The sequence below is a fragment of the Phycodurus eques genome, chromosome 2 (assembly GCF_024500275.1).
Source record: "Phycodurus eques isolate BA_2022a chromosome 2, UOR_Pequ_1.1, whole genome shotgun sequence".
NCBI classification, from domain to species: domain Eukaryota; kingdom Metazoa; phylum Chordata; class Actinopteri; order Syngnathiformes; family Syngnathidae; genus Phycodurus; species Phycodurus eques.
Window position 1 is genome coordinate 26,527,471 of NC_084526.1, and position 8,745 is coordinate 26,536,215.

Here is an 8,745-nt window from a genome sequence, read left to right on the forward strand (position 1 = left end):
TTTATTTAGTAAATGGCAAAACACAGTTGTGCTCATGTTTGATTACGCAGGCAGAATTTGTAAGATGAATACAATTCTTTAAAGAAAACATGAAGGGCCAGGCAAAACATTTAATTTTGTTTTAACTGTCAAGCAGAAAAGCATCATCATTAAAAAAAAATAACCATAAAGAAATTAATGATGAATGTTGTTCAGTCATCAGTAGTATTTAAAAAAACATTCAAATTCTGCCAGGGTATTTAAACTTATGAGCACAACTGTACATATATATGCAGTCATACGTACCCCAGTCATATTTGAATGAAAGTGTAAGCTACACCTTTTTAATAACCTCTCGGTGGCGGTGGCATGTTAGAATGAAAGTCTACACCTTTCTAATAACCTCTAGGTGGCTGTGGCATATTAGAATGAAAGTGTACAGCTTTTTCATAACCTCTAGATGGCAGCATACATTTACCCATGTATAATGTGCACTATTCATTTTAATTTTTTGGGGTGGGGGGTGGCGGAATACCGTAATTTCTATACACAAGAAATTACGGTATTTTATATATATACATTTACAAGCCAGGGGGAAAAGTTGCACATGTAACTGATTCATAGACTGATTCATAATATTGTTAATAATAATAATAATAATATTGTTGCACCTGCACTTATTTTTGACATTTCAGGTTGCTCATATGATTTAAAACAACACTTGTAACAGCATAATAACAAATAAATGTAAATATTTCACCAAATGTAGCTGTAATTATTTGCACTTCAAAAAAATGGGTAGAAAATAAATTGTCATTATTTATAGCTTATTAGTCCACAGATACACTGGTCCGGCCCACTTGAGAGCAAATGAGGTGAATGTGGTCCGCAAACTAAAATGAATGACGCCCCTGTTAGGTAAGTCACTGCTTACTTTTGATGTTTCTGGTTTCCTCTTTTTTACTATGAGAATAAACAGCAAGCATTGTTTTAAGCAGTAACCACAAGCAAGAGATGCAGCCTGATTTGAATACATTAAAAATTAATAATAAAAAAAGACCCTGTAAAGTGAATTGGGAGATTTGTTTCCAAATACATTATACATGCTTGAGGATAATAGCTGAAAATGTGTGCAAAGTCTGAGAACTATGCAGTACTCACTTGTGGAGTTATGGCATGAAACAATTTTGCACTACTTCAGTTTTCCAGATTTTGCGGGCGTGGCTAAAAAAAAACAGCTCTTGGTCTGTAATGATAATTTTTCAAAGACAATGTACGAAAACTATCAAGATAAATGATATAGTTTTTTTATGCCTCTGAAAATCAAATATGTCAATCAAATGTGTGTTGACGTTCTCTTCAGTCAACTACTGGATGAATAACGTGTGCCACAGAGCTTATGCTTCATAAAAAGTTAACTTTTCCATGTTTGTGTTAATTGGGGACAAACACACGACAAATCGGAGGGGGGCCCTGATGTTGTAAACGACGTTGCTTAGCTCACTAGCTTGTTAGCTCGTGGCCTAGCAAACATAATAAACGGGTAACTTTCCTATGTGTTAATTGGGGACTCATACAACAACTCGGAGCTAAAAGCTGACATTTTAAACGACGGTGCCGTGGTTGAGCGAGCTGTTTAGCTCCTTAACTCGTTAGCTTGCGGGCTAGCTCGTTGGCTCGTGAGCTAGTGAACATAATACGCAGTTAACTTTCCCGTGTGTGTGTGTTAATTGGGGACCAACACACAACAAGTCGGAGCGAAGTGCTGACGTTTTAAACGACATTGCATCAGTGGAGCAAGCTGTGTAGCTCCTTAACTCATCTCATTAGCTCGCGGGTTAGCTGGTTAGTTCGCAGGCTAGGAGACGTAATAAAAAGTTAACTTTCCCTTAAGCGTCTCCGTTGTGTGAATCTGTAGTCGTTAACACGAAGGACACCTCATTCACACAGATGAATATTGAAAATTATTTCAAGCAAATCACGAAAAAGCCTCATCCTGAGGACACACGCCAACATACTGTAGAGTCTACTAGTTCAGAAGCAACAGGTGAGACTCAGCACTTAACACAAAGCTGGTCCTAATTGATTTTCTCTTATGACTACATCATTGAACAATAAACACACAACTACTGCATTTGACCCAGATTAGCTCAAAATGCCCCAGTTCAAGTCACGGATGTATGTAACACAGCACTATAAATTTAGTAGCTGCTTTATATCTTCAGTAATTAATAACCATGTTTCTTTGGTTTTTTTTTTTTCATTTTGTAATTTTATTATTGCTGCTATTTAAGGATGTTTTGTCAATTGTGCAGAATGCAAAAGTGTACAGCTACGAAAGGCCAAGGAAGGAGAGCTTTGTTGAGTTGGGAGCAGAAGGTTACAGAAGTATTTTCACGACCATAGGGCGCACTTAAAAGTCTTACATTTTCTCCAAAATGGACATGGCGCCTTATAATGCGGCGCGCCGTGTGTGCACCGAGGTCCAACATCTGTAAATGTTGTTGTGTGACGAGCGCTACGCTTGACTTTTTTTTTTTTTTTTTTTTTAGCATTTCCTGCCGACACGCTGCTTACACAGAGGAAAAGCGGACGTGGCAGAGGACAGGGGTGGGTGCGTGAAGGAGGACGCTAAAGCCACGCCTCCGCGTCGGGGCGGTGTGTTTTTTTTTTTTTTTTTTTTTTTTTTTTACAGCTTGACTGACTGGGAGCATTTCCGGGATGTGCATCGTGCAAAACAACATCGGTTTGGCTAAACACCCCCGAAAATGTCACCTACGAAGAGAGACGCTTACGAAGCACAGTTTAAACTGCAAGCTATCAGTTACGAGGAGGAACATGGGAATCGAGCAGCCACGAGAGAATTCAAGATCAACAAATCCATGGTTCGCAAGTGGAGGAAGCAGGAAAACGAGCTTCGCCAAGTCAAGAAGACGAAGCTGAGTTTCCGCACGGAAAAAAAGAAAAACAAAACGTGGAAACAAGGCGAGGTGCCCCGAGTTGGAAGACCAACTCGAACAATGGATTAATGAGCAAAGAACAGCCAGCAGAAGCGTCTCAAGGCACCATTCGACTGAGTGGCCTTGCCATCATTCCGAGAGGCTTGACGAACTGCTGGACATCCGTGTAAACAGGGCGTTCAAAGTGAACTGAGCGGCGTGGGAGCCATGGATGACAGATGGCGAACACAGCTTTACTAAGACGAGGAGGCAGCGCCGGGCGAGTTACGCCACAATTTGTGAATGGACTGTGGATGCTTGTTCGAGCTTCTGCACGGGAACAAGACTGACTCGAACCTGCCGTGTTTGATGGAAAACTTGCCCGGCTGTTCATTTCGGATACATAAGATGAGGACTTTGATGGATTTGTGGATGAGGATTGATCAAAATATAACGGGACTACATTGTTAAATACTTCAATAAAGTACAACTGAACTCAGTTTTGCTCCCGCTGCCTTTTTAAAAACATTTTTTTAGCGTGCATGCATGATATTGTATGTTTTTGTGCTAGCGTATATTTTAGCATGCATGCGCCCAATAATACGGCACCTTATGTATGTGTTAAATACAGAAATAGACCTCGTAACTGAGACTGCGCCTTTTAATACGGTGTGCCCTATGGTCGTGAAAATACGGTACTTGGAACGGCCAGCATATCACCACAGAGCACCTCGTAGACCAAGCATCCCTCACATTCACTTTTCAAGAGTGAATAGAGTGAGAGCATCATTTTAATGATTAAAACAATCTTTCAAACTCGTTTTTATTGGTACAGGTTTGACAGATCTTTTATCTTGAACCTCTGCAATTGCTTACAATGAGAACACCTGGCCATCTGCTTCAAAATATCTATTAATGGACATCATCCTGTGGAGTTAAATTTTTAAAAGGCTTTCAAATATTTTTAGGAAACTCCAGTATGTAAAATTCAATGGGCCAGTGAAGAGTGCAAACTGTGCAAGACTTTAACACTTGTTAATTATAATGATTTGTTACCTGGCTTATTTCTTATTTAAGTAAGCCATTATATTTTTATTGAAATTTCCTTTTGATTACTATTTTACATTAGTTTACATTAATTTATTTGTATTTATATAAGTTAGCGAATGTAATATTTTATTGAATTTCTTATGTTATTCTGTGTTTGTTTAGACTCAACATTAATTTATTGCTGTGAAATTTATATTATTATAAGTATCTATTAAAATAAAAGCACAGTATTCTATTAAAATCCAAATATTTTTTGGGGTCTTAAACATCGATTTGCAAAATTCGCTGTTTATGTTCTCTACCCCACAGGGTAACAAGGTAGCCCAGGAGCTAACAACCTAGCGAGTTTTAAACGTAATTTAAAAGTACAGTGCCTCGCTCAAGGCTTCTTTATACTCGTGCGGACGGCGACCGTGCTGACATCACTACGGGTGTCCCACGCGAAGTTTTGAAAATGTACTGCAGTTCACCTCCAAGTCAGGGGTGTCGCTACGGCTGGTATTGGCTAGGACACCACATGGTGGAGTTTCCTCTGCATTTTTTTTGGCCATTTCCGGTAGCCGTTTTTACTTTCCTTTCAGTAACAAGGAACGAAGCCACAACAATGGCGACCGTGGAACAGTGTCTGCTAGAACAAATGGACCTAGATGACCAGATGAGACGTTTAATTATGCAGCAAAATCGATCGAGAAGGCGGCGGCATAGATGGTATGTAGAACCAAGGGGCACGCTGAGTACGTCATTGCAGCATGTGACTAAAACAGACCAATCACGAGAGATGATCTCTGCGGCGTTCGACACGCAGCAACAATTTTTGCCGTGTGTGCGTCAAGCTACGCAGCGGGGCCACGTGGGGAAATTTGTCGGTCACATGATGCAATGCGGGCGTTGTCAGCCGTACGACCGCGGGAGTATCAAGAGGCCTTCAGAGTTGTTGTGTATTCGTCCCAACACACACACGGGAGAGTTAACTGTTTATTATGTTCGCTAGCCCGCAAGCTAATGAGCTAAACAGCTTGCTCCTCTGCAGCAAATTAATTTGTTTAATAAATTATAGGAACAGTGTACCAGCCTACTTTAAAGGGGCAGCTGATTTAGGCCGCCAGCCAGGTTTGTATCATTCACACATGACCAAATAATCCACACAAAGGGGGAAAATAAACTATAGTTAAGTGACATTTACATTAAGGTGCTCGTGTGAAGCATCCCAAGAACAACACACAGGGCTAATACTATTAACACAATGTGTTTTTCTACCCTAAATGCAGCCCTGTGCACTAATTTAGCACTGCAGAAGTTGGCTCTCGCAGCATTTGATAGTGTAAACATTTCACAAAACTCTTCACACTTGCCTCCCAAAAGATAATTTGTCAATCATTAAATTCAAGATACACATACAATAAACAAACAAGTGGATTTCTCTCCCCCATTCACTATGCAACAGTCATGTTGTAGTGGACTCTAATTCATGCACCAAATTTTAAACCACACAGACCATAATAGAAGTATGGAATTTGAACGCATTTGAACGTGTATAGGCCATACGATATCCCAACAACATTGAAAAAAGACGTTTAGAAATGTGAAGATTTAAGATACATTTAAAGAAGAATTAATCAGCTCAAATTCCAAATGTAGCAAGTATGTAAAAATACGCTTGAAAAATTAAAGGATGCATCTGATTTTTAAGGTATAATGTAGACAAAACTAAGATATACAAACTTTAACAGTAATCAGGGAGCATTCAGCTGAGGGAACTGAGATATGAGTCAGCATAGTCAACATGAACTCAACAAGCTAGGTACAACATTGAGTATCTTGGTGGAAAATACCAACAGCAGCAGCAGCAGCAGCACTGCAGTGTTTTCATCGCCATTTGTCCTGCACCAAAGAGGAGAGCTTGCTTGACTGCTCAGTCACAGTCCCACCATGTTTAGCCTCTCCTTCTGAACATGATAGTCGACACACAAAACACAGCCCCTCCACTTGAATCACTTTCGCACATACAACTGATATCGACCCATAACATATCACACGTTTTATTATGATGTACACTAAGTCAAACTGGGCTTAGTTATTTCTTTATGGCGAATTGGCGCATTCCACTGGTGGCTAGCTCTACGTGTTTAGTTAACAACACGGAGCTACCATGTAGAATAGGAAGGCTAACAATGTGTGCGTGGTTGGGCTAAGACGACGATTAAGTCAAAACAGTAAATGGGTAAAGAGTTCCTAGGTTCGACCACTAACAACTAACACCAACGACATGCTCCGTGTTTTTGTAATAAGGGTGCTGCTACCTTAGAAGAATATTGCACATGCGATTCTGTTCCCATTAAAGCCAATCTTAATGAGTATGCAGCAACAACAACGTAAGCACAAAGAAGGCAATCACTCCGGAATAGTTCACCACGGCTCAAAAAACAAAAAGCTTCAACCACTAAATTGCTCTTCTACTACTACACATTTTAATTGCAGTAAATCTAACAATTAAAAAATAACATCGGGAATGGAAAACTTTAGATTATATTAATTGCTTACAATTTGGATACATTTATACCATGTGTACTCAAAACATGACCAAAGGGCGATATTAGAAGTTGACCTTTGCTACTAGTCACAATATAGCAATAGCCTGTTTGTTGTTGATACCGCGCTAGCCGTATGAAGCATAAAACGCGCACGCGCGGCAGACACACACACACACACACACACACAAAGTCCCACTTACCTAATTGGGAATTTCCTTTAAAGGGTTAACAGAACCTTTGATTAATGCCACGGTGTGTTCAGCCAATGCTAGATGTTCCCATTTGTTGAGTTCGTTTTAGCACGAAGTGTCACCGAGACATCCGCGCAGACTTGCGAGGACCATGGTAGCTAAAAGCAGCTCACCACAAATGAGGCTAGCCCTAGCGTGTTAAGACCATCCACACCAACAAGAAGACGACTCCAATATCCACAAAAACACGGTGGCAACCCTGCTAAGTCTTCTTCACCTCCGAGTGCAAATCTTTATGAGTCCACTGGTGTGACGGGAGGGTTAACCGAGTTGAAGGAAACCCTTAAAATATAGCGTAGAATGTTTCGTTTAAGTCCTCCGCGAACCCACTCGAGCGTTTTTCAAGCGGCCTTCGACTTCGAGGCGCAGGACGGAAACGCTCGGGGGAATGAAAGCCGCCTTGTGATTGGGCGAAAACGTCACCTCCACAATGAAACCACCTCCATTTTGGATCGAGACGGACCCCTTCCCTCTTCTGACTGTACAAGGAATGCCCCAAAATGGCCGACCTGGCTTGGAGTTTCGGTCCCAGAGCCCGCACTACTGATATAAGTAAAGGACCAATCAAAGGAAATGGTGTCCAGCACAGATATTGGGTGCGTTCGTTGTCTAATATCTGTATAAATCGTGTTTACTTCTTAAATTGTTCCTTCGTGCGTTACCAGTCAGATTATTTCAAGAAAGGTGAATCGTGAAAGCCTTCCAATCTAAATTAAAGGTAAGACATTTCTAAATGTTAGGCACATTGAAATTTATATATCAAAGACCATGTCATTTCCGTCAGGACGTGTGTTATTTCATATACAGATTTTGTCACTTATGCATGATTAAACGAGGACATATTTAATGGAAGATAATTAGGAATACCACTTTAACTTTTAAATTAACCAGCCTGGGACAAACAGGGTTGACATTCAGTTGACTTGCACACACATCCAATGTAATTCTGCGGGGATTTAAGTTTTCCCAAACGGATTTTCATAAATATGCCGTCATATGAAACGGCCAGGTTGGGCACAAATATTGGGGGCGGGGGGAAGATTAGATGTCTATTGTTAATGCAATCGCAAAGGACCAAACGGTTACGTGTTGAAAACATATCGGGCAGTGTGGGTAAATAAATCGGACGCATATAGATAAGAGACGAGTATGACTAGAACAAGGTTTCCCATTGGCTGAACTAAATGGACTAAGATGTAATTGGTCAGTTCACATGTCAATCAAAACTATATAAATGACCTCATTGCGTTCAATTGTTTTCGACGATTTGCTTGCAGATCGACACAAATAACTAACTTCTATATTTTAAGGAGATAAGTGTGTTATTAAAAAGGGCACTCTTTAAAGTTCGGGATCCATGTGTCGTTAGTACTGAAGTACAAACGTCAGACTTAACTAACGTAACTTGACTTGCTGGAGTTGATCAAATATCAATTTGTAAGACTCAACACGCATATTCTCAGACATTTACACATTGTGATTAAATATTCGCTTACTGTCAAAGTCAATCAAAACTGAGCATGATTGTATTTTAGCTAATATATTTTTTTCTTTTTTACATTATGCAAGTGTACATATTGTTGTGACCAGTGTGTGGATTGGAGCGTGTACTGCTTCCTTGTTTTTAACACAAGTAATCGCAACAGTAAGTAAGGCTACACGGGTGGTTGCTTAACTGACTATATAAATAGTTTTTTTTTTCTAGTTTTTTTTCTTTGTTAGTTTTACACTACCGGTCGTATTTTGTGGAGGCTTCGTATTTTTTTGCGCAGGTAAAAGACTTGAACTAAACTCAACAACTTTATTTTAAGATTGAATTCAACACGAGTACAAATGTAAGTCTAAATGTACAATGATTTTTATTAACAGACACCAACAGTTCAATTAAAATTCAGTGCATATTTCTTTTATTTTGTCCGCGTGTACGTGTTTTTTTTTTTATTATTATTATTTTTTTTGTTTTTTTGTAATATATGCATATACTTCCGGGAAGTG

The 8,745-nt window shown here is 39.7% G+C and overlaps 1 protein-coding gene across 2 annotated transcripts in view; it reads right to left on the minus strand.

Annotated features, from left to right (window-relative positions):
- The window catches only part of ankrd11 (ankyrin repeat domain 11), a 175,818-nt gene extending 168,615 nt beyond the window's left edge, over window positions 1–7,203 (minus strand). For both annotated transcript variants that reach the window (XM_061670124.1, XM_061670123.1), the window contains exon 1: window positions 6,700–7,203. The gene's annotated coding sequence lies outside the window, so the exon portion shown is untranslated. The remainder of the gene's footprint in view (window positions 1–6,699) is intronic.
- Between the last annotated feature and the right edge of the window lie 1,542 nt (window positions 7,204–8,745).